Below are 27,420 nucleotides of genomic sequence, written 5' to 3'. Positions count from 1 at the left end.
CTTGAGAGGAGGAGAGACGTTTATTCAGCTGGTGGATAAGGAAACGAGCGGAGGGCAGGGATGAACAGATAGAGGCACCAGCCAGTGAATCAATGAACGGATCGCGACCTGGGCTTTTTCCAGAGTACCAAACCGGTGAGAGGACACAAATATCGCGCCACTGTTGCTCTTATAATGAATTTATGTGCATTGTTAAAACTGTTTTGTTGCTCTTACGCGAGCCGTGTGTGTGTATGTGTGTGTGTGACAGGAGACAGTCACCGTGTTTAAGAAGTGTGCCGGCATGTGAGGTGCATTCACTTTGACAGTTTGTCTAGACCCTAGCAGCGGGCGCTGCGTGGTGCAGAATTTGGTTCATGTGTGCGTAAATAAGGAGCGAGAAAGTGTTTCGATGAGGCGGAAGAGATAGACGTTGAAACTGAAAGACACCGGAGTGCCCCGCATGACCAGGGAGGTCTCTCAGGTGTGTTGCGACACCGCGGAGTCCTGCCTTGCGCGAGAGACGCATTCAAGTGCCGTTCCAATTAAGCATCTGTCCTGCGCGCAGTCTCCTGTGAGAACCAGCGTAGCCTGTGTCGTATGATAAAAGGATCTTGATCCACGCCGGCTGTTCTCTCAGCTGGAGAGCGAACGATGGAGTAAAATTTACCAAGACCTATAACCTTTGCTGAGCCGGGTTGGGGATTGCGCAAGAAAAGAAGGTGCGGGGACGTAAGATTATGGTTAGGGTTAGGTACACACCTGGGTACTAGGGGACTGTGCACCGGGTCAGGGCGCGCAAGAGTAATAGATTTGTAAGGGGTGAAATAGCAGCACAATAGCGGCCTGTAGCTTCGCATATGAAAGGAAAATCCTGTGAGTTTGAAATAAGGCTGATGATAATCGAAATGTAAAAGTTGGGTGAATACCATTCAGGTTCCTGCATTTCTTTAGAAGAGCTGATTATTGTGACGATTTGTTGATTCTGGTGGTGGTGACGATGATGGCGATGAACGTATTTATGGAAGGAGTTGTGATGATACCAAAGCTGATTGATATGTGACACTTTTAATGATGGCAGTCCCAACATAAATGGATGCTGCTGCTTATAGATGTTACACATTGGTGTGGAGGTGATTTTATAACAGTTGAAGAGTTGGCAACAAAATAATGGAGATGAGGATGATGACGTTGATGGTTTATAGAGCATGATGACGGTGGAGAGTTAATGATGATGGCTGGGCTGCGGGGTACATGATGAGGCTACTGATGAGAACTTTTTCAACAATGATAAATAATTTACCCAAAGATATGTTGCCCTCTCAATAATTCAAGGAGCCAAGCTGTCTAAGGAAATGTAGGCTATAAATTTATCTGCATATCTTAATCCATCCCCAGCATATAAGCAAGAGTAACTCTTTGTGTTAAGCAGCTTTTACACAGGTGTTGCTATCCAGCCACGTCTACAAGGTAGCGATTTTGTACAATTCAGACAAACAAAGCTGTTTTTCTGAATTAATAAAGGGTCAAAATAAGTCTGATGGTTCCTGGAAGGGAAATATATCCACATTTTGAGGTCAGCAAGAGTTTTTTTTTACCTTAAAAAATGATAATACATTCTTTTGCTTTATATCTTGGCTCTCAACTAATCCAAAAGCAGCAACAGTATGATTTTGGCTGCTTGTGTGAGCAGTGACTGTGAATAACTGCAAGTGCAGAGAAACCTGGTGCTTGGAAGGAAAAACACATGCATTTATTCATTATTTATGTAGCGCCTAATCCTAGAAATGTCAATATTGACAATGATTTGGTCAAGTTCCCACATTTATATTTTGTTTCTAGGTCTGTGTGTTTATTGTGTATGCACATAATGGAGGGTGCCTACTAGCTAAGGGTGTTTGCATGCCAGAAATATCCAGGACTTTCCCTGCCTGTCTGTTGTCTTTTCCTGTGACGGTATCCTCAGCTAATCCATTAATGACTTAAACAACACACTCACTTCCCCACAGCAGAGGGTGGTAACCCACATCTTGGCCTCTATTCTTGTCCATGTTAATCTGATTATGTGTTTCGCTGGCACCGGTCTCTGGTTTCTTGTGTTGTTAGTGGTTACTGAGCATAGGGAACCTGTTACTTTAAGCATAATGCATCTGTCCAGTAGCTGGGAGGGACAGGAAACACCCTGTGGTCATAATCCTTTTTTCTCCTGTGTGTGGGTGTTTGTTACACACGGTTAGTAGTGCCAGCTTTCAAAACCTTGTTTTGAGTTGTGTACCAGAAGAAGATTATATTGACAATACTGTGAAATATAAAAAAGAAGACCTATTCATGTTGGCAGGAGCATAAAGGAGCAGGAACTTCTATTAAGCTAGAAGATACATTTTCATGTTCTTTTAATTGATGAATTGTTGAATTGATTTATTGTTTGAGTGGTAGGCTACATGTAGCCAAATTTCTGTTTGGCCTAATGTTGCGATCACTAATCAGTTGTTTGTTATAACTTCAAGGGCTAAAATATTTCCTGATGGCACTGACTGATTGTTTATTATACTTGTCCATACTGGTCAAAGCCTTTATAGATCATCAAGTTTGAATATGTAAAAGTGTAATACAGCAACTGGTGTGATATAACTAGCAATGAACTGATGCAAGTAAAGACATTAAAGCCAAACTCAAAAAGCAACATACTTTAACATAATAATCTTAGGGGGAAAAAAGTTAAATAAAATAATTAAGACGACAAGTTAGAAAATAATGTGTTTAACGTGGGTGTGAAAAAATCCCCCATATATATATAACATAATGGATAAGCGATATGCACTCAACTCTCTCGTGACAAAGTCATCTTCAGTGATGACTCTAACCCTATGCTTTCATGTCTTTTTAAAATTTTTCCAAAAAAGTACTTTATGCTTGCCTCCAAAGCATAATGATGATAACTTAAACCCAACAGGGTTAATATATCATGCCAAAGTAGTTGCGTTCCATTTTATGATAACTGTACCAGAATTCTAGTTTGGCTGCCCTGATGTGATTATTAAAAGCAAACAGTAGTTGGACGTAATATTAACACGGGATCTAAAACAGATTGTATCACATAGAATACATGGCATAGTTGCATGAATCTAATTAAAATGATTGCGCACATTATTATTAAATAGTGATTTGAACTTAAACATTAACAGTCCTGTGAGTTATTGTGCTCATCAATGGGGACTAGAACAACACTGAGATAATAGCTCAACTAACTTATGATCTCTCACAGTTCATAGCTTATCATCTGTAAAATGACAAATGTGATCTTTACATTGACTTTGAGTAACATTTGGGTGAAGACTAATTAGGTGATAATTATTTGTAGGTTTATGACCAGTGCTCTAGTAGCGATTCTTGTGAATTGTGGATGAGCAGATGGCATGAAGTCGTGAAACTGGATAAGCTAAAAGAAAAAGAAAATTAAATGTATTGCTAAAAAAGCAGCTTTGTTGTGTAGTGGTTAACAAATTCCATGAGAAACACAAACCCAGCCTCAGGACGTCACAACCAAATTTAATCCTGTGACCTGAGCATATCACCTTATGTGTGGGAAGTTCTCCTCTTTGAGAGAGATTCTGACTTGAAGGGCTATGCTAGTAGCATATTGTACTTATGGTATGGCTTCTTTCAATTTAACTATTAATGCTGCTCTCCAACTGTCTTTTGCATGGAAGAAACTGCAAATTTGTCATGAAAGCCGGGGTGTGCAAGTAGGCCTTGCAGTTTGTATTTAGTTGATTCATTAGTGCAGTGACATCAAAAGTAAATGCAGGACCCATCTTCCTCTGCATCTGAGATGTTACCATCTGGAGTCTATTTGTGATTCAGTGCCCTTGCATTGATGAAGTGAATTATTTTAGTTACAACATCAACAATGTGGTTTATTTTTTAGCACTGACTAATACAACAACTCCTGGTGTGTAATATAATGCAAAAATACCATTAAGGCAAACAAAAGGATTGATAAGTTACCACCTTGCTACTCTCTAACTGGTTGATTTGAAATTGTGTTGCCACTGTAGATGCTCTAGCTAAAAGGTAATTTCATGGTGGTTGGTGAGCTTAAAGGGTATGCAATGCAAAATATGTGATTAACTAAAATGTGGGCGGATCATAAAATATAACATGAAACAACAAAAAACTATAGTACAATATCACATTTAAATGTATTAGAATTTATTTAATTGTAATCGTCTTTTCAATTATTAAGTTATTGTTGATTTTAGTATGGAATCTTTGCATACTATATAATTGCATCGCAATTATTTTTAATATTTATTTAAAATTGAAATATTTGAAACTATGTGTATTGGATTAATTATATTGTAAAATGCCACCTCTTCCCAAGAGGGATCATTAAACTTTTAGCTCTCATCCCCAGGGTTTCTAAGCTATTCGCCCTCATTGTTTTAATTGTGTTTATCTTGTGTATGGACAGCGGCTTTATCCAAAATCTTAAAAGTTCACTCCATCTCCATCATTTGTTTTGGCTGCTGTTTGAATCTAGATAATTTCATGAGGCATTTTAATCTCTCTGCAACTGAACAGTGAGTCGCCCCTCGAGGTTTACGGCCTCCTGCCTACAGGTTGATTAATTAAGTACACTAACACAATAGAATGAGAGGACAGTGATATATCGAGTGGTTCATCTCTTCTCTCGCTGCGACACGAAGCCATTGGCCTATCCTTTTATTTGACACAGTGTTTGACATTCATGGAAAGTGGCCAGTATCCATGGGTGGCGCCCAGTGCCACATCACATAATGGCACCTCAGTGTTTGCTCGACCGGAGGAAAACGCACTGTGAGTTAAGACCAAGGAGTGAACTTTATAATATCAAACTCAAAGCTTAACAGTCAGTATGGGCATTTGGCAATTTGAGCTGTGAAATTAGACATTACAGCACGATCTAAATCATAACGCAATGAGAGAGAGTGAAAACGCGTTCAACATATTGTGACTAAAGCACAGATGAAATTAAAAATAAAGCGTTGCATCATGGCAAAGTGTCAAAGAAGGCTAAATCCTGTTTTAAATTTCAGTAATCATTGACACAGTCAACTAATTGCAATACAGGTTCCAGATATAGTCTGATTTAAACACCTCTGAGTTTAAAAATCCTATAAAAAGGACGGTTGCAGATTTAATAACATCCTGATATCCCTCACAGGTTCAGCTAGGTTGCCAGGGCCCTCACATCACTCATTCCACTCACTTTCAAATTGCTCTCAAAGTCTCAGTTTATGGCCAAATGGTGCGATTTCCAAGCTGGACAGCAGTTTGAGGTGTCTCAACAGTGATCTCACTTGCATGGCAAACTGATTTAGCCCTTACTCCTGTATACTTCAATTAATCCTTCAGAGGGAAACTACAAATTATGAACTAGTAGCCTGAAGCATTGAGTGCATGCAGCAGTTTGCCTGGTCCACATTTTCACTTGACTGGCAAACGCATGTCAGGATTCCAAATATCCAGATGTCAGGATGTTATAGTTCTGCTCAACATTAATCAACAATTAGTAAAATCACCTATTTGTATATTCAGTGCTGGAACTCTTTGTATTTATCCAAATTGATATGGAAACTCATACTAAAAAGCCACGAGGAATGATTATTGGAACTATGACAGTCATAAAACATCAGTTTAGACAAAAGTAGGTATGTCAGGCTAGAAAAAGGAGTGTTGCTTTAAAATCTAATATCTTTATAAGACATAATTGTTTTCTGCATTTTTGAGTTAGTTTATTTATGTCTTGCTCCTTTTTGCTTATCTCCACAAGTAAGTGGCAAAAAAGTGCTCATTAACCAACTGTAAAACAATCTATTATGCAATACTCTCTATGTACTGCTGTTAAGTAAAAGGGTGGAGCAAGGGGTGTATGGGTTTAAAGAGGCAGTTTTAAAAATGAGGTAACACAGTGGTGACTCAGCCTATGGCCAATTGATGAAAGCACTCTGATATTTATATAGCTGAAATGTGTCCAACTGACCATTATTTGATTTTTTTCTACAAATTATATTACAGGATAACACAAACCAAACACTTGTTGCTGTTGCAGCGTCATATTAAAAGCATTTAAGCTGGTGAGCCATTAGTTGGCTTTTATTTTGGAACTGTCACGCAAAAAATTCAGTGTCAGTGAGTTGAGTGCTTACCATCATTGGCTAGTCATAAAAAAACAGACTTTTTGGCATTGTCTGGCAAATTAGCTTGAAATACTAAAGGTAGTAATGAAACCAGAAGAAGCAGCCACTGTGAGCTGCAGGCAGCACGCTCAACTCAACGTCTCCTTGTGCAAGCCACAAGGAAATGGATAAATCTGCATGAATTGTTTTTTGAAAGCATGGAAATAACTTGTTTTGCTTTCCCCGGTATTCAGTGATTTACTAGGATTCAATTCTTCAACACAGCCATTTCAAGAGGTCGTTACTAAATACACATCCATCCATGCTCTTACAGCTTATCCAAATTCAAGGTCGCGTGCTAAATAGACATATCCAGGTAAACAAGCCCTCAGTTATACAGGCTTGATAAGAATTTAGCAATTCGTATTCCATTATCGATATCACTTGTCAATTTGATTCCTTATCAGTTCTCTTATCAATTCTTATTGGCTCTGCTTTGACAGTTCCCACGATCCCTAAGCAGCATATCAGAGAATTCACATTGGTGCAAATTAATTGGATGGTGTGGGTCAAATGTTTGTGCATTACGGGGCGGTCGTGGCTCAAGAGTTGGGAGGTCGCCTTGTAATCGGAAGGTTGCCGGTTCGAGCCCCGGCTTGGACAGTCTCGGTCGTTGTGTCCTTGGGCAAGACACTTCACCCGTTGCCTACTGGTGGTGGTCAGAGGGCCCGGTGGCGCCAGTGTCCGGCAGCCTCGCCTCTGTCAGTGCGCCCCAGGGTGGCTGTGGCTACAATGTAGCTTGCCATCACCAGTGTATGAATGTGTGCGTGAATGGGTGGACGACTGGATATGTAAAGCGCTTTGGGGTCCTTAGGGACTAGTAAAGCGCTATATAAATACAGGCCATTTACCATGCTGGAAATATTTCCCATCTTTGTTGTGAGCAGTTTTGGGGTTGTTACTGAATGTAACAGGGCAGCCCTTAGCGGCTGGAAACACAGTGAGACAGACCAAGGCAAGTGTAGTGGAACAAAGTATTTATTCGCTATACGGCTCTCCTTACAACAATTAACTTGTCGAGCTTCTTCACAGCACAAAAATCCTCTAATGACAACTGGCAGCCTTAAATATGTTCAGCTGTCACAGACTTAACCATTATTCCACTCTCAGGTAAATTCTTAAATCCCAACCTTCCACCACAGTATACAATATATCAATAAGAATAAATAAATACATAAATACATTTTCACATTTACATATTAATAAATATTTCACACTTAATGTTACACCAAACCCAATATTATAAAAACCCAGAAACCCAAGCACAAAAAGATTCACCACACTCTCTTTACCAATGGTCTCTCCCGGAACCTTTAAATGGTGTCTGGACCCCCGGGGAAACATTTGCCCAAACACCTTGAAGAGGACACAGGCAAGAAAGGTGAGTAATCATTAACTTACAAACACTTATTTACACCACTTTTATCCCTAGATTTTACACACACATTTGCATTAGTTTTCCTTATTGGTAAACCTTAATCACAATCTCAATCACCATTCTTCTCTCCTGACAGACAACCACCACATTCCTTGACGAGGAGCAGCTGTGCAGGATCTGAAACAAGGCCACCAACTGATTTTAAAATTCCCAATAAATAGTCAATAAATATTTAAACTTCTTGTGTGCAAATCCATGCTTAAAGTGCAATGCTACATAAAGTGCTTGATAAGGTGCTTTTAATAAAGTGAACAGTGTGCTCCAAAGTGCTATACATATAATATAAATAAATGCAGTAAGGGAGTCCTCTTCCTTACACTGAAAAAAAGTAATGTATTACACAGAACAGAAGTAATACAGTACATTACTGCTTAACGTTCCTTAATTTGTTATACTGCTTGTTACATTACTTTCATGTTCCTCTGTGAAATGATCTGAAACATGCTGTCTCTTAATTACCATTTAACTATATAAACCTACAGGCTACAGCCCCTCACACCAACACAAATCCCTGTCTTAATGACCGGGACGTTACAGACATACATATGATCTTTCTGTTAGTATTACACGAAGCCGAAAGCACAAAGCGAAATTGAAAACCAGCACAATGAGATTTTAAAGCAAATGCCACCACATTGATTATACTTTAGAAAGATGAGTGAATGGCAACAGAGACTGAAAGCACGACTGTTCATCTGTTTGTTATCTGATGAAATTCAATCTATGGCTGCTGTGCTGGGGTTGGCATTCATTCACTTTCACTCTGGGTTCTTGGCTAGCTTAGCATGCTGTCTGGCTAGTTTAGCGTTAGCATGTTGTCTGTCCTGGATGTAGTTTCCACATTATCATCAAGCTCTGTCTTTTGGTGCAATACAAATAAAAGCAGTATCCATTCTGGCATTTTCCTCTGACGACACACGAATTGAAATCAGCTGATTGGGTCGCAAAAGGAAGAACTAATAAGCGGGATTAATAGACAGGCAGACTAACAATTCCAAGGAAATGGCCTAGTGATTCCCATCATTACCTCTGTTCACTAGGGAAAATGTATAATGAAGTTAGTGAATGGTTGCTGTGTTACTAGGTGAAATTGGTCACATGTCTATGTGATTCCTTTGGTCACTAGCAGACTGCAGCACTCACCTGTAGTTAGCATGGATGATACCCACTTGTTTGCAAACACTCCCTAACTACTCCTTAAGGGTAATGTAACTTGAGAAAGGTGTGATGCAAACTTTGAAACGGAGAACGTTCGCCTTCAAAGTAAGAGTTGTGCCTTACTGCTCCAAACCGACACGTTTAAAGCGCAAGTTTTGCTCTGGAGGTGACTGAAGCCCAACTGATGTAAGGGAGGAAGACCGAAGGCACCCCAACAAATTAATGCCTCCGAGTGTGGCTGGATTGTTCAGCTTGGCCTCTGTGGTCATAAGTAGGAATAACAGGATGATGGTAAATGTAACTCGAGTGTGTTTCATTGCTCATCAGTTTGGCAGATACTTCTTCATTCAACTTGGTAACTGAAGCTGCTGGTAGAATATTCCTGTGCCAAATTAACCATGGAGGGAGGTGCACTTGCCAGGACTCCTTGTCTCATTGATCTTGGTGGATTAGTTAAAATCCCACATGAGTTCTGCTGCTCTCAGTCATCTCTATGTCCTTAAGTCCTTGGGTCTGTTTCTAATAAAATAACCATCATCATCATCTGGCAAACAATGACAGGCTTTTCCACAAAATCTAAAAATGTGCACGTATGTAACAAAAGTTGTTGCAGAAAAACCAAAAAAACTCTTTTGCAGACAGACACATTCGATAGTGCTCTGATTACAATTATCATCCCACCAGATTATGTTTAAAGATGAGCCGAGCATTGATATGCAGAGAGGCTCCCCCTGCTGCTGCTAAGAATAGAAAACACCGAGGTGGAGGAGAGCCGTTTGTTTTCTGAGTAACCTCAGCATATGATACGCACACTTGGACTCACCACAGTGTGTGAGAGGTAGTGACTGTGTCTTTGAATGTGTCTTTCTCTATGTCTGTGGCTGTCTGTGTCTTGCTCTGCGTGTGCTTGATCCTCATGCGGTGATTCACAGGGCAGACCGTCCCGGATATTTTGCTTATGGTCGTCTGCAGTGCTGTTGTTGCTTTAAATTACATTTTAGGGATGGCTTGGTGCTTGGCAGAATAAAACGGTGCTAAGTGAAGAAAACTGACTAAAGCAGTTACGATTTCTGGAAGATAGAAGAAGGGACAGAGGAGAGGGTGAAAAACAGACGCAACCCTGCTTGTGTCCTTTCCTCGCTACTCTCTGAGGCCAGAATCAGTGCAAGCTGTTCTTTTAATATCATGAATGGGAGGAAAGATGTGAAATGGACAATTGCAGACTTATCCAGCCAACTGTGAAAATGGGCACAGATGAAGAATACAATGACCTTTTAAATCGCTTAAGCCCTAGGCCAGTTTGTGGAATTTGTGTATGGAAAAACAAACTCAATCAACTTCAGTTGCTGGCTGCTCCACAAGTGAAAATGAACAACCTTGGGCTCTGCTTATAAAGAATGCTTTGAAGAATTTTTGAACTACAGTAAATTTCACTCACCAGCCCTGGGTGACACTTGAAAAAACTCAAACAGTATTTACTTCCACCATCTAAATCTGATCAGAAATTAAACACCCGCTTTATAACAAAGAGTCAGCGACACTGATGATGGTGAACCTGATCTAAAAAATCTGACCTACAACCCTGCCAAACCTGGCAGTTGGTGGGACTATGTAGCCTCTCCATTTTAGCCATTTGAGAGCTTTAGAGAGCCAAATGTACCCGGCTTGGTGTTTGGAAATGGTGGCTGCAGGTTATGGAAAAGGTTACAGTTTTTCTGAATGGACAGGTTTGCACTGGATGGTTGAAGAAAGAAGTGTACGCTCTTTTAAAAGAGGAATGGATAAAATCCTGAAGTGGGTGAACGTCTATATGTTTACCACTGATAAACCTCCCTTTTTTCAACACAGGTTTACTTTCTGTTGGTTTCCTGCCCTGTTTTTTCTTGCATTTCCTGTCTACCCTTATGTTACTTTTCCACTTTAATTTTCTCTGTGTGTCCTGTCTTAATGTCTTTCTTATCTGCTTTGTCATTCTTGTATGTGAAATTACTGTCTTAGATGGCCCCAAAAGAGATTTTTCTCCAGGAGATTGGGTTTGCGTCGTATGTGAAACCAAAAGGTCATTCATCCATTTTCTTCTGCTTATCCAATTGCAGGGTGTGTGTGTGTGTGTGTGTGTGTGTGTGAAAGCATGCTTTTGGACACACAGGGACAGGGGGAACATGCACAGTCCACACGGAAAGGCCCCAACCTGAATTTGAATCCAGAACCTTCTTGCCTCGAGGTGCCAGTGCGAACCACTGCACCACCATGCCACAAAACCGAAAGGCAATGTTGATTCATTTTTTTCATACTAGGTTGACTCAGGGGCCCTTTCTATTGTGACTTTGCGCGTTCTTCCTATGTGTGTTTGGTTGAGTTTCGGATTCAAATTAGCCACAGGTCTGAATGACTGTGATTCGCAAGGTTCCCAGACTGCAGCAGCTCTAGCCCCCCAAGCACCCTGAATTGGATAAGTGGTCAATAAAACAGATGTAAATGATGCAAATTTTTTCTTCTTCTTTTTTCGAATTTCTCAGTTTTCGCTCATGGTTAGACGAGATCTCGACAACAGAACTAGTCTGCTAGCTGTGGGATAAGATTATACTTTGGGTTAAAATAGATCGCATTTTATGCATTTTCACAACAATAGCAGTGGTCACATGTTAGCTCTTCAGAACATTCTGAAGGCGAACTTGTCCTTTGTCCTGTTTTTCACCAAGCTATCACGTTACATCAAATAAACTGGTCAGTTGCAATCATGGTGCTGGTGCAACATTAACACCAACGCAGCAATATCAAATTGCCCCTCCGCCCCCCTCCTCACGCCTTCTGTTCTGTCTTTGTCTGTCCTTTTAACCTTTTCTGTGTGGCTTCACATCAACATTGTCAGAGCAGTTTATAAAACAAATAGACCTGATATCCTGAAGTCCTGGTAATTCCAGGAATTCTCCATTTTCTCGAGAAAAGACACCCCTATATTTCTTCGCTGTGTAAAACAAAGCAGATCTTAATCTGTTTTGTGTTATATAGCAGACAAAGCCCGCACTCCTTGCAATGCGTTTCTTGTGAGGCGTACAGGAATACCAAAATGTGGCTTCAGATAATCCATGTAGTGTAATGTATGCAGTATCATAATGCCATTTACAAGTACAGTGTTATGCAACTCACAATCAGCATAATCTTCCTTCGCTTTTCTATGGATAGGAAGTCACGGATGTGGTTTGTTCACGCTCCCAAACACACACACACACACACACACACACACACACACACACACACACACACACACACACACACACACACACACACACACACACACTCTTCTCTCCCCAAGCGCAAGTCATATTGCAGATGTTCATATCCAGTATCTGCCAGCCTCTGTTTGTTTGTTTTTGCCTCTGTGCGTGTGTGTGTGTGTGTGTGTGTGATGTTGAGAGGTACTGGCAGCACAGTGCTCAGACTTCCATCCCTTGCTAATGTCACACACAGAGAGGATAGCAAAAAGCCCGAGGGAGCTCGCATGCTAACCCCCACCTCCCCTCTCCCCATCTCATCCTCAACACGTGCACGCACACACACGCATACACACACATATCATGCATAAATAAGTTAGTATGAATGCTGAGCGTGAACATTTAAACTTCCGCGCTTCCATGCGCACTTTTTCCTTTGCTCAGTTTACAAATAAAAATCATCACACCTATACATAGCAACACTCTGTATCTCTCTAAAGTACAAGCGGACTTAAACGCGAGGTCCTGGGGGAACCTCGGTCTTTGAGTGTCTGCGCTGCGCTCGCCCTGCGTGCCTTTACACCTCCACTCAAAGCTTCTCTCCATTTTTATGTCACAGCCTTTTGCAGAAGCGGAGGCATTTAGTCTGTGTGACTTCCAAGTGGTACTACAAACAGTAAAAGAAATAAAGGCTTGGAGCAGTCGTGCATTTAGTCAAATTTTGCATATTTGTATCATATGGAATTCTTTGTTCTTATCTGTATTTGTTTAGACTCAGGGATAATGTAACACTTGCTTTGATGCTGATGTTAATGCCTCTAGGCCTCTGTTTTACACCATTTGCGGTCCAGCCTATAATCAGTATTGATAAGGACATTGGTATTAAATTAATTTCTAAATTCATGTCTATCTATGTGGCAAAATGTGAAATGTGACCAAAAAGTTCTGGGAGCCGGTGAAAATCTCACCCAGTTAAAATTTGGCCCTTTTCACATTCAAGGTCATCTTTTCAGGCATGTCCACACAACTTCCAGTGCGGCTGCTATTTTTAGATCCCATTCTGGCCACTTACACCAAGCGATGCACGATTTCATCACTGACCTCAAAGTTGCACGGAGAGCAAACATCAACTTCTCTTTCAAACTGACTCAGGTCTCATGTGGAGGATCGTCTCTGATGTTCAGAGCTTCAGCCAATTCAGTTGAAGAGGGAGCGAGCCAGGTGAGTCGTTCTGCTTAAACATTAATTGTCCATTCGTCCGCCAGGTGAACCTGTCAGTGGAGTATTCTGGTGTAATGCAACTTGGAGTTGATGATATGAACTGCGGTGCATGGCAGTGTGCCATCTCAGAGCACGGTGAATACAGTTTTTTGGCCACACGAAAAATGTTCTCTCACAGGCTGGCGCACTAACTGGAAATGAAAATCAAGTTGAAGGATCACCGTCTTGACACACTGGAGGAGATTGAACTTTAAGTACATACAGTGCATGCAGTGCTCCAAAAATGGCACGAGTGCTGGGAATACTTCATCTTTGCCAAAGGAGATTTTTTCAAATATTTTGAATTCTATTTATCTGAAATTATTTGATTATTAATACAGTTGAATGGATTTATAAGTAGAACTTTACTGTTTTTGTTGGTCTCGATGATGCTAGCTTTTCTCCCAGCGATACAGTGTTTATGCAAGAAAAACTGTTGGACCTGGAGCATGCAACATGTGGGGGGGAACTGTGTCTGTGTATTACAAGTCAATGTTGCATTTGATTCATGTAGTGTTATTCACCCTCTATAACAGTAATTGCTTATTGCTAGCACAGACAGAACTGAGGGGGCTGCACATATGCCACAGAGCAGAGGGAGACGGAAAAACACTGGGGAGGTTATTTCACATTAACTGTACATGTGCGAGAACGCTGACTTAGACGTAACCTCTATTACATCCTTGGCTTAGTGAAGATGAGTGAATGAATACGACTGATTTTACCCAGTGACCTCCAGCAACCGCTCACCAACCAGTCTGGGAATGCACATTTTTTCCCTTACGACCGGTGACTGCCCGATGGTTGCTGTCCAGATCATTCTCATTCCCAGTGCGTAACATACCGACGATTTGTCACATCGTAGGTGTCTCATAGTAACACGAAAGGTACCCTTCGGCGTCCTTATGATCCACTCCGGATTCTCAATTGAATCCAACAGAATGCCGCTTGTGCCTGCAACACACGCTCCACCCTTCCATTCCAGCACCAACCATAACCATAACCCTATCAGATACAACATACAGGCAATTTGTCACGTAGTGTCGGTATGTGACGAGTTGAGATGAGAACATGACATCCAGAAAGACCAGTGTCACATGGTTAGTGCTCACACGACTGCAGTTTATCAGTATTATGTGTACTGTTTATAGACAGTATAGTAGATCTAAAGGTGCCGTACATTGATTCCATAGCAGCTTAAATCTAACTGGTTCCACAAAGTGCTTTACACTGTGTCTTGGGAGAGGACATAAGCCAAAATAGCTAGGAACGACTGGTTCAGTCTGAAGCATCTTATTTAAAAAATAATAACAAAATCTACTTTTGAAGATTAACTATTAATTACAGAATGTTGCTAAAGATTTGCTATAAGTGCAGACTAGCATATAATTGAAATATAATTAGTCTAATTTCTTTAATTTACTGAACTAATTAAATCCTCAGATGCTTTCCCAAAACCTCTCATCTCGTTTCTTTTACCTTCTGTTCCACCAAGATTTTATTTTCATCATAGCTCCACTGCTTCTTCACTGTTTTCCTCTAACTAAGAGTCTGCAAGTTCTTTGGCTAAACACCTAACTATGTTTAGAGTTGAGGCCTGATCTCTCTGTCCTCCGTTTCTTTAATTTCAAAAGTAAATACCCCCGCAGTGATAAGAAATGACTGCTTCTTTGAACGGATGCAAAAAGAGGTGTGCCGCGGCGCGTGTGTGTGTCCGGGTGTGCGAGCGATGCCAAGAAGAAGTACAGTTTGATGGCCGAGCAGATGGATAGCACGACTGTGTTTCATTTGTTTGTGTTCGGCAAATGGCAGTGACAGAGCTGTGGTGAAACTAATAAAGTTAAATGGAACCACGTCTTTCATTAGCTCAGTGCTTTCCTGTATGATAAAACCCCCGCGCTGCCCTTTCCTCGCTTTACAGGAGCAACTCAGAGAGGCAGTGAAAACACTCCATCCCTGAAATGGATTTACAAAAGAGCCCATTATTTTCAGTGAGAAAGATGAAAGACAACAACAGCTTTATTTTCACGTTCACGCTGACACAAATGCCCTTTTGAACGTGGTAACACTGAGGACTGAGTAGCTGGGAGAGGAGGCCAAACCAAACTTCAATGAACATACAGATAAGCCCCCCCCAAAAAAATCGATTTTCCACGTAATGCAAGCATCTGAACAAAGCATGTATATGTGCAGTGAAGGGAGTAATACACAGAGCACCAGCACCAGATTACGCACAAATGGATTGAAGAAATGGGTGGGCAAGAGGAGGATAGGGGAAAAAGACTGGAACAAAAATGGATAAGTAGAATGGGAATTTTAAAGCAGGATGAGGTGTTACACGGCAGGATCTCCACTGATTGAATGGTACGTTGAGCTGAGCATTAAGAGACATTAATAAGGACATATGGCAGTGATTGTGGAAAGAGAGTCAGAGGAGATAAAATTGGTAAACAACAAAGGTGGGAAATGACAGAGATAGGATGAGCGAGAGCACCAGTGTGAGATGAGCAATGCTACTGGAAAACGGGGGAAAGAGGAGACGGCTGTGAGACAAAAAAGGGGGAGGGATAATGAGGGAGACAGACAGGAGGGAATCTAACAAGTGAAATGACGAGACAGGCGATAATCAGCAAGAAGATGTGGCAATAAGAGGAAGTGTCAATGAGAAAAGCTGAGAAAGGAAATAAAGTAGCAGACAAACAAGAATAATGAGGGAGAGAGGGAAACGGTAGCCATCCTTCTATCACAGTAAATCCTATAGCAACACTGGAAGACGAATTTTCCTTCTGTATAGGGTTTGCATCATACAACAGCTGTCTACACAACTATTCGGTGTGAAGGTTATCTGTGATTATGGAATCAGTACTATCTACGGGTAGATCGCTGTCCCACCAAAACAGGATTTTAACGCTGCGCCACTGAATATTTATATATTAACAATAGGTCGAATTACTGCGCGTGTGTCTGTGTTTCCAGTGACAAAAAATGAAGATACAGCAAAAACAGCCGAATCGGGATTTTGCCTTTGATGTCTGTCCGTTTTTTTTGAATACAAAACACTCAGTTTAATAGGTACACCCAGCTAAGACTGTTGCACACTTCAGCCTTCCTGAAAGTCACAGTGCTGAGGCGTAGCTGAAACTCAAAGAAGTGCTGATTCTACCACTTTAGACAGTTTACAGCCATTTGCAATCTGAGATGAGGGAGAAAATGAGCTATCAATATGGAGTGGAAAACTGTTAGATTTAGACTGGGTGGATTTGGTCCCAGTGGGGAGAATCTCGGGTTTATCACTGTTCAATTTGAAAAAGTTGCAAGAGAACCAGGATTTGATTTCCTGGAGGGAAACAGGGCGGTGGGTGGGAGGGTGGTAATGGGTTTAGTAGATAGGTGCAGCTGTGTGTAAGCAGGGATAGCTCAGTAGGTAGCATAGTCACCCCATGATCGGAAGGTCAGGGGTCGAATCCACTGAACAGCTACCCTAAAGGTACCTCTGAGCAAGCTACCGTCCCTCCCCGGGTGCCTGATTAGTGGCTGCCCACAACTTCACTGAGAGTAATCAATAAAATATACATTATTATTATTATCAGCATAACAATGGAAACTGATATTAATCTTACAGAAGATATGACCAAGTGGAAGTAGACAGATGTTAAATAGAAGATGCCCCAGGACAGATCCCTGGGGGACACCAGTAGTTCCTGGGATTTGAAATTTAGGAATTTAATGAACGAATATGGTTGAAAAGACTGGATTCAAACCAGTTTAGAGGTGTTAGTGTTAGTCTGTCAAGAAGAATTTTATTGGATTTGGAGGCAGATGAGAATGGTTAATAGACAGGAGTCAGTTGTCACGAGGACGTGATGGCGATATGCGTCTGTGCTTGACCATCTGGATGTAGGTGATGGCAAGCAGGTCTATGTCCCAACTTGACCCAATGTTTTCTGTTGGATACATTTTTCATTCTTCATTATATGCTTTATTCCAACGGCTGAGCCCATCCAGTTGTATTTCCCTCAGATCCATCTTACAAATGCAGCTATTAACCTTCAGCCCCAGAGCCACGTTCATTAAGTTCATTTTCTAACGCAGTCCTGATCTAGAAGTAGAATGAAACATTCATACACACTTAACCATTCATCTGTCTTCTGATGGTTCAGGAAACCTCTCTGGCCTTTTCAGCCTACAGGCTCCAATGACACTTTTCTCATTTCCTCCTCTGGATCATTCTGCCATTATTCTTCTGCCTTATACTCTTTCTTTCCTTTCGTTTCTCATTCTTACTTCCCTCTTCACTGCGTTGGTTGTCCACTCTGCCATTATCAGCATGAAAATCTGTCGCTGGTCTGCTTGGATCTTAGTCGCAGCTTCAAACATGCTTTTAGATAGATCAAAGTAGATATTAGGCACCAATGCGATCGCATACGTATGCAGACACACGATAGCGTCACATGCGTGAATCTCACACCCTGACAATGAGCCTGTTGCTAATTGCTGGCTTCAAAGACCGAATACATGCTGTACAGCCTGTTACCTCTGAATATTTACACACATACAAATCCGACCCCACATCCTCAAACCGCACAAACAAGTATACCCAGCTAACATGGATTTACCAGATAAATAAATACATAGACGTAGGAGCATTAGATTGTACCCGTGTATGTATGTTTCTTTGTGAGAAAACACAAAAGTGTGCACAGCTAAGAGTGTGATTATCTGGGTAATGAATGCTCAGGTCTGCTGGTTGAGTAGGCTGTCGGATGAGGGTCAAACGCTTCAAAAGCTCTTTCATGCCTGCCTCAGATAGGTCGCATCGACCCCTGGATCTGTGAATCGATCAACCAGCCTTAATGTGACTCATTCGGGGAAACAAGAGTCCCCTAATCAAACTTTAAAATGCTCATGCACTAACACTTTCACTTTAGAATAGAGGATATGAGATTTGGTGATGGAATCGCTTTAGCATAAGAAATAGGCTTGGAATAGCAAATCATCAATACCACAGTTCTTCTGCCTGTTTTCTTGTTGATCATCATTCTTTATGTAATTACGTATGAAAAATAATTCAAATGATACAAATTTATTGCCTGCAACATTTTGCTGTTTCTGTGTTTGCTGTTTATGGATGTTTTAGCACTTAGCGGACCTGCGGAGATGGCTGTAAACACACACATATTCTCACCTTCTAAATGTGATTAGGCAAATGTGTCCACACACAGTTGCTGATTTACATACTCGGCAGACTGTTTGAAAACAGCTGCAGTTGTAAATACATTTGATGTAAGCCTAGAGCAGGAGTGTCGAACCCCAGGCCTCGAGGGCCGGTGTCCTGCAGGTTTTAGATGTCACCCTGTTTCAACACACCTGAATCAAATGATTAGTTCATTATCAGGCCTCTGGAGAACTCCAAGACATGCTGAGGAGGTAATTTAGCCATTTAAATAAGCTGTGTTGGATCAAGGACACATCTGTGGCCTAGAGGCATAAGACGAAATAAAGCAAAGTCTCTGGAGGGAACTTCAGAGTCCTTGGTTATTACTTGGATTTATCTGTCACCTGAACATTGCAAATACATTATTTAAATTTACTTTTAGCTCATTTTTGGTCTCCACCAATTCCTGAGAAAATGACTGCACTCTTTGACTCCTTTGTTCTCTAGCAAGTTGCAGTGTATTCATGGTGATGCTGGGCAGGTAGTGTAGATTGCATAAGATAAGATAAGATAAGATAAGATAGAACTTTATTAATCCCTCGGGTGGGTTCCTCTGGGAAATTCGATTTCCAAAAAAGCACAGCACCGACAGAAGTTACAGAGTTATACACACACACATATATATAAATACAGAGACAATATAAATAAAATATACGAAGGGGATAAATAGAATAAATAGGAATAAAAATAAAAATACAAGTGAATTGCACATTTCAAGTATTGAGTCTATTGCACCGTTGACTATTTACAAAAGTATTGCACAAAAGGTATTGCACAGTGAGGTGAAGAGGCACTACAGCTTAGTTGTTCCCTCCTTTGTCCTCCTGTTTCCCCTCCCTCTCCCCTCCAGAGAGGAGTTAAACAGTTTGATGGCGTGTGGGACAAAGGAGTTTTTAAGTCTGTTGGTTCTTGTCTTTGAGAGAAGCAACCTGTCACTGAACAGACTCTTCTGGTTGTTAATGGCCGTGTGCAGAGGATGCCTGGCATTGTCCATAATGTCCATCAGTTTCTTTAATGTCCTTTTCTCTGCCACTGTCACCAGAGTGTCCAGCTTCATGCCGACCACAGAGCTAGCCCTCCTGATCAGTTTCTCCAGCCTGGATGAGTCCTTCTTTGCTGTGCTGCTCCCCCAGCACACAACAGCATAGAAAAGTACTCCAGCAACCACTGACTGGTAAAACATCCTCAGGAGCTTCCTGCAGATGTTAAAAGACCTCAGCCTCCTGAGGAAGTACAGTCGGCTTTGGGCTTTTTTATACAGGTACTCTGTGTTGCATGACCAGTCCAGTTTATTGTCCACCCACAGCCCGAGGTACTTGTACTTGTTGACCACCTCCACCCCCTCCCCCTCTATCTGAACCGGCAGTGGACCTGCTCTAGACCTCCCGAAGTCCACAACCAGTTCCTTAGTCTTTGAGGTGTTGAGTTGCAGGTGGTTTGTGTGACTCCATGCAACAAAGTTCCTCACCAGACTTCTGTACTCCTCTTCCTGATCATCCCAGATACACCCCATGATGGCTGTGTCGTCTGCAAATTTCTGAATGTGGCATAATTCAGAGTTGTAGCAGAAGTCAGAGGTGTACAGGGTGAAGAGAAGAGGGGACAGCACAGTTCCCTGTGGTGCTCCTGTGCTGCTGACCACTGTGTCAGACGTGATGTCCTTCAGCCTGACGTACTGTGGTCTGTCGGTGAGGTAGTCGGAGATCCAAGCCACCAGGCAGGGGTCCACCTCCATCCTGTTCAGTTTTTCTTGAAGCATACAGGGCCGGATGGTATTAAAGGCACTGGAAAAGTCAAGAAACAGGATCCTGACTGTGCCTTTTCCCCCATCCAGGTGTGAGTGGGCTCTGTGTAGGAGGTACAGGATGGCATCCTCCACTCCGACACCCGCCTTGTATGCAAACTGTAGTGGGTCCTGGGCATGTTGTACCTGTGGTCGGAGGAGGTTGAGGAAGAGCCGCTCTAGAGTCTTCATAAGATGTGACGTCAGTGCCACCGGTCGGAAGTCATTCAGCTCATTGGGCCGGTTCTTTTTGGGGACCGGGACGATGCAGGATGTCTTCCATAGGGCGGGCACTCTCCCCAGTCGCAGACTGAGGTTGAAGACTCGTTGTAGCGGCTCCCCAAGTTCAGCAGCACACGCCTTTAGCATCCTAGGACACACCTTGTCTGGGCCTGCTGCCTTTCTGGGGCGAAGCTTCCTCAGTTGTCTCCTGACCTGATCCACTGTGACACTGGGAGATGTTTGGGAGGAGGGGAGGGGGGGAGATGTCTTGCTGCTGAGAGAGGGATTGGAGGAGGGGGGTGTCATGGTGTCAGGAAGGGGGGGAAGCGAGGGAGGTAGGAGAGTGGGGATTGGACTCTGTAGTGAGGGTGAGGGTGGGGGGGTTGTGGGCTGGTCAAACCTGTTGAAGAAGTTGTTGAGTTCGTTTGCCTTCTCCACAGTCCCCCCCACTGTGCTTTTCTTGGTGTTGTGGCCTGTGATGGTTTTCACACCATTCCAGACCTCCCTCATATTGTTCCTCTCCAACTTCTGCTCCACCTTCCTCCTGTAGGTGTCCTTTGCTTCCCTCAGGCAGCGTTTCACCTCCCGCTGTGCTGCCTTCATCTCCTCCTTCACTTTGCTCCTGAAAGCCTTCTTCTTCATGTTGAGGACAGCTTTGACTTCCTGTGTTACCCACGGTTTGTTATTAGGATAACACCGTACCGTCTTAGCAGGGGCGACCGTGTCCACACAAAAGTTGAGGTAGTCTGTAAGACAGTGTGTCGCCCCCTCTATGTCCTCACCATGTGGGCTCAGGAGCACATCCCAGTCTGTGGTGTCATAGCAGTCCCTCAGAGCATCCTCCTTTTCTGGGGTCCATCTCCGGATGGAGCGCGTTGTGACCGGCTGCCTTTGGACGAGGGGTGTGTATTGTGGCTGTAGGTAAACCAGGTTGTGGTCTGACTTCCCTAGTGGGGGGAGGGGGGTGGCTCTGTATGCATCTCTCACATTAGCATACAGTAGGTCAATTGTCTTGTTGCTTCTTGTGGGACAATTCACAAACTGGTGAAAAGCAGCCAGAGTAGAGTCCAGTGTGGCATGGTTAAAGTCTCCAGATATAATAATGAAAGCCTCGGGGTTTTGTGTCTGAAATGTATGTAGGAGGTGGGAACTCGGAAATTTTTGTGACTGACCTTGCTACATATGTATTTCTTGGAGTCTCTTTCTTAAGTTTTAAAATATAGGTAGGAGAATTTTTAAATCAAGCGTGCAAACACCCGATTTACGGTGAAGAAAAGAGCATCTTATGATTTGCGCTTGATGTTGAAATGAACTGACTGCGCCTGTGTTTAGAAAAGAGTGCAACTTTTGTTTGTTTTCTCCCAATTAGTAAATGTGACACTTGGTCGAAACCCTGACATCTAAATTGGTCAACACAGCGGCACAAACTGAATGCAGTTTGCAGAGGTTTAGTCGGATGGCCTCTTACAAAGTCAGAAAAATAGATCAGATTATTGCAGGAATTAGATGCTTCGTTGTTTTTTATTAAACAACAACTAATTTAGTTAGTACACCGCTGTGAGCAGATGGCCTCAGATCTTTTACATGTACATAGATTTTTATTATCAGAGCTATTTAAAAAAATATCATTAGAAATCTATCCATACTATTTATGTTATGCACATCTGGACTTCTGTTTCATTTATTTGCACGAGGAACATAATGCATAGGATTGTTATAAATATTCCTCTCTGACACCAATGTCTGAACTATAGATTCAGTGATGGGATTGGCTAAATGTGCAGTTAGCTCAGTAGGAAGGAAGCTTGAGATTCTGCATTTTAATCACCATTGAACAGTATTTCTTTCCACATTCTTTTAATTGACAATGTTTCCTTTATCTAATTTTATTATAACTGATTAAGAGGTAGTTGAAAAATAATTCTGCAGTCACAAACTTTATCTTGGTTGGACGTCATACCAGAACATCTGGGTGTGTTGAAGACGCACCTCGAACTGATGTCAGTTCAGCTTTTATTTTGAAAAACTTTTTCAGACATGACTACACATAAAGAAAAGACCATCAGCCAGATGTTTGATGGGGACGCTATGACAGAATAGCCTGTAGAGAACTACAGCAAAGTCAGCCGATAAACTAGTCGCAAGACACATTTCACATTCTGCGCAGTGATTTGCTTACATCAGCTACAAATAGTGCAGTAGTTTGAGGTTTCACTTGTACAACTTCCAACCTTCCCAAGCCATTACTTACAGCTTACTGTAAACGTGGTGTGAAAATCAAGCTGTAGAGATTTGAAACTTGTTTTGCATATTCCAAAAGCATATTCAAATACACAGATGTGGTATGGCTAAACCTTAGACTGCCATTTAGACAAAACAGCTTTTAATCATTTTGTACTGTAGTGAATGGAATAACCTACAGAGTTGGACGTTACTGCACTTCTCACAGGTCTAAAACATCTCTCAGAGCTTAAATGCTGGATTGAACTTGAACGTAATGCCAAGGATTCTTTTTAAAACAGCCATGGTTCACGTGTACATCACTGTAACTGTCCTTGCATCAAAAACAAGTCATTTATTATAACCCACTTATATTTGTTGTGACCTCTAGTGGTCAAAGCAGTTATGACAGGGGCAAAAGAGGAAGTCAGGTGACGCAGAAAGAGCTACAAAGTCGGTACAAGTAGGAGGTCAGGATAGATAAATGGACTTGCAAAACACTGGACTTTAACTCAGGATATTAATCGTGGTTCTGCAGCTTTTCTTTCCTTTAAAGAAGTTGCTGACTGTGTTCCTCGTATGAGAGCTGGCGAGTACAGCTCCCAGACTTCAAGGGCACTGGATGTGTACGTCTTTGCTCAAAGAAGAGAAAAAAAAAAATCTTAAAATCTTGAATTACTGGGAAATGTTACTCATTCATCTTTTCCTGTCAGGTTTTGCCAAGCCAATCCAGGGATTTAAACCAACTCCCTCCAGTCAAAGGCTCACATATACTTCTCTAACCTCGCTGCTGCCGGGGTCCTTTGGTGACCCTCTCTGAGTCACGGTGCCTGCAGCTGTTGCTCAGAGGCCGCAGTTTAATTCGTACTTCAAAATAGACAGGAAGGCATAAGATTTACTCAGAAATCTTCTCTATACATGTTGTGTGTTTTTATTGACCTCCTTCACCCTTCTTGGCAAACGTTGTCCCACTTACATGGGAGAAACTGGTATCGATCCAAAGATAGAAAAGCAGCCGAGGGGGGGCTAAACTCATTTCACAGAGAACTTCTCATTTCTCTTGTCTCCGTCTTGCTTTGACTTTATCTCTCTGTCACACACACACACACATATGCAAACGCACACAGTCACACACTCCTCTCGTACCCATAATGATAACGTTAAAGACTTTTGTATCTCATTAATCACCATAGAAACAGTATTGGACCTACTTTCTGCACTCCTCTCCTTTGTTTAACTCTCTGTGTCTTGCACACATGCATTCCCCTCCACTATACAGTCATCTATATTAAGTACTATATTGGATATTATTGATGTGACAAACTGCCGATGCTTTCTCATTGTGTCTTAGATTATGTTGCTGAAGGATGTGCTGCTGCTGCGGTGATTTTATATGCAAGTGTGTGTTTGTGAAGCGGGTGTGTGTAACCACAGAAGGGCAGAGCTACGTGGTAACAGAGTTGCACTACATCTCAGTGTGCGTGTGCCTGTGTGCTCCCGGCCAATCAGAATAATGTGGATTATCGCTGGTTATGTAGATTGCGTAAATGTAGAGATTGAGTTTGTGTATGCGTGTCTCTGTGCGAGCAGGTGAGAACAGCTCAAGATGTCTTTAAGCGAGAGCAGATGGGAAGTCAAATGTTATTGGAGCGTATGCTACATAATTAATTTATGTTGTGTGTATGTGTTCCTGGATCTCACTGTGAATATACAGTTGTCGCCCTGAGGGGGCAATAGAAACACAGGCTCATTATAAGGGACATGTACAATGTGCCCAATACAACATTTAGCAGATATTTAAAGATTTGTTTCATTCTTTTCTATTCAGGTATAAAAACTGAGCCAGGTAGAGTTGGCTTTGCATTAATCAGCTGCTAGTCTGTTGTTTATTTGCTAAAAAAAGACTTACACCTGTCTGTTAAAGCCGAGCAACCAGGGCTGAAAAATGAAGCCAGTTACGAACCTGCAGTTCCTAGAACAGCCACTTGAGGGTGGCTCTAAAAGCGAGTCACTCTTTATAGACTCCTGTGTAAAAAATGGCCAACTTTACAAAAAGCTGCTGTCAGGTTAGCTTTTTTTTGTTCCACTTTTATAAAATAGCTGCTTGAATTTCACTGATACTCAGAATTAATCATAATTAAGTGTGGGGATGCTTTAAGTGTATGTGGCTGCTGGCTCAGTTTATAGCTTATTGCAAGGCTTCAGTTCAATTAACGTGAGTCACTGAAATGACTCTTGTTACTGCATTTTAAATGACATCTGACAAACAGCAATAATAATAAAAAAATAAGATCACAGAGCAGATTTGTGGATTTTGTGAAGGAAGATATGATGGTGTTGCCCATAAAACTAAAATTCAGGCACCAAAATGTGAGTCCTGTTATTGAAATCAGAAATATATTGATGTTCAGGCAGTTAGGTTGTCTTTGCGAGGTTTTAATTTCACTGTGCAAACGGATCAAACAACATTACAGAGCACGACAGTAATGGCGAGATTATGGTGGCCATCTTTTATTTACAGTCTGTGGTTAAAGCTGGCTTTGAATAAGCATTGGCCTATTTGGAGTCATGAGCTTAATGTTCCACTTCTACCCAGGTTGCATTTTATGGTCATTAAAAAAAGGCAGGAGTGTAAACATCTGCTGGACCTGAGTAGGACGCATAGTGAAGAGGATTTTTCACACTGTGAAGGCAGGTCAGTCCTCTCTTCTAAACAGTCTGATGGCGCCCCTGTTTCTAAATCATCTCAAACCTATATTGGCATTTCTGCTTGGCAAGTTTTTGCAATAAACTACGCTCTGCTGTAATGCCAGCCTGGCTGATTTATGGCTCTAGCATCCTGCTGAAAAAAACTCCCAGTAAAACAGGAAAAGAAATGAAATGATAGTAAGCATAATATGCACTATGTGTACCTCGTAGTACTTCAAATCATCGGATTAATGAGAAACTAACATGGGTTTTCTCTCTTTCTACGTCTCAGTTTCTGCAGTGACGACATGCAAAACATATGAAAGAGCAGAATCGAAGATGACATGTTTAGATTTTTAATTTTTTATCTGACCAACCATCTAAAACCTACTTATATTCAATAATGATTAGAGACTCAAGTACACACAGAAATTCATATCTTATTAGTAAGCTATTATTAAGTTATCAGCTGAGTCTATGTGAAGTTTGCACTGTGTGTTGTGTTCATAGATCCAATTTAAGAATCAGAGCCAAGTTGCAATAAAGCGGGTTGGTAATTTTGCCTTTTTTTTTCTGTGGCTTTATTTTAGTTGGTTCATTCTCAGAAAATTGGTTGAGATTTTTTTTTCATTCTGCAGCAGACTGAAAGACATTAAATCAAAAGTACTCCTCCAGGTGCTAGGTAGGGGGGATATTGCTCTCAGCAGGTACTGGGGATTTGAGGAGATTTGGGCAAAATCCATAACGACTCAGGAGTGCTGTTGTTATGGTGGAATATCAATTGGTGTTTTTCAACTGCTTCAAATCACAACCTGGAACGAGCTTTTGGATGTGACCTTTAGAAATGCGCCCTTGCTTATGGACACTTTGGCTCATCATTTCTGTGCTACTGTTTTTCACATGCTCGATAGTACACAATAAACACCTGTAGGTGATGCACGTCGCAATTCTTGGTTCTTTTCTTTTCCGCTTGTTGGTGTAGTGTATTTATTTCTCTGACAGACTGCACAGACGTGCTGTGTTTGAAAAGAAAGCGAAGGCTGTGAAGTGAAGGTTTTGTCTCTGGCTCTGCTGCTGACGGAGTGACAGTGCTGGCATATTTGGCGCTCAGGGCAAGAGCACGAGTACCCAGGCTCCTCAAATGACCTGTGACTGAGCGACGCATGCCATGACCGCTCCTCAAGAACTAGTTGTTTTTTTGCTAGAAAAACAACTAGTTCGAAATATCTCTCAGTAAATTGAAATGTCTCTCAAAAAACAGTTTTAAGAGCAGCCTTTTAACGCAACACTCGGCGGTGTATTTTGAGGCTAGACCCGCACCAGACAGAAGCGATTCAGCAGAAAACACACTAGCGGGGGTGATTATTAAGTGAGTGGTTGGGTGTCAGACGGCTAGGCCACCAAGTCATGTTAAAGTAAAGACATCACAATTAGATGACTTGCAGTCAGACCTGTCATTGGCCGACTTGCCTGCTGCTGATACTGAGGCCTCCTGAGGGCACGAGAAACTGAATATTGCTACTGCAGAAAGAAAAGTACTCTGAGAACAGTTTTACCAGCACTGCTTGCTGTTGCTAAATTGCTTTTATTGGATTTTGTCTTTACATGTAAGACTCCGGCGACTTCTCAAAGAGCAGGAATGATTGTTTAAAATTACTGTTTGGCTAAGAATCCACTAACTTAAGTTAAATAACGAAACACTTTTCTTTAGCTGTCTCTGTACCCTCTACTTACAGTCGTGAAAAAGAAAGTTTTCAGGTGACTCTGTGCAGACACGTGGAAAAACTAAGTATCACCATACTGCTTTCATATGATTTAAGAGGGTAAATAGCAGCCAGGTGATGCTGATCAAATACACTTAATTAACGGATCATCAGCAGGTGTGAGAACCTCTGAAAAAACAGATGTTTTGTCAATTTGCCAGTGTGGAGCATTCAGGTGTGTGTTAACACAAAGCCACAATTTTCCCGGCAGTGGACGTCCAAGCAAATTTAGCCCAAGGTCAGTCCATGCAATGTTCA

The 27,420-nt window shown here is 41.8% G+C and overlaps 1 protein-coding gene across 2 annotated transcripts in view; it reads left to right on the top strand.

Annotated features, from left to right (window-relative positions):
* Positions 1-27,420, top strand: part of slc8a4b (solute carrier family 8 member 4b) — a 132,543-nt gene continuing 105,123 nt past the window's right edge. For both annotated transcript variants that reach the window (XM_085400318.1, XM_085400317.1), the window contains exon 1: positions 1-135. The gene's annotated coding sequence lies outside the window, so the exon portion shown is untranslated. The remainder of the gene's footprint in view (positions 136-27,420) is intronic.

This window comes from Rhamphochromis longiceps, linkage group LG3, assembly GCF_057381845.1.
Source record: "Rhamphochromis longiceps isolate RC_006_pf linkage group LG3, R_longiceps_female_GT1.1, whole genome shotgun sequence".
Lineage (NCBI taxonomy): Eukaryota > Metazoa > Chordata > Actinopteri > Cichliformes > Cichlidae > Rhamphochromis > Rhamphochromis longiceps.
This window is presented reverse-complemented; position numbering and strand designations above follow the sequence as displayed.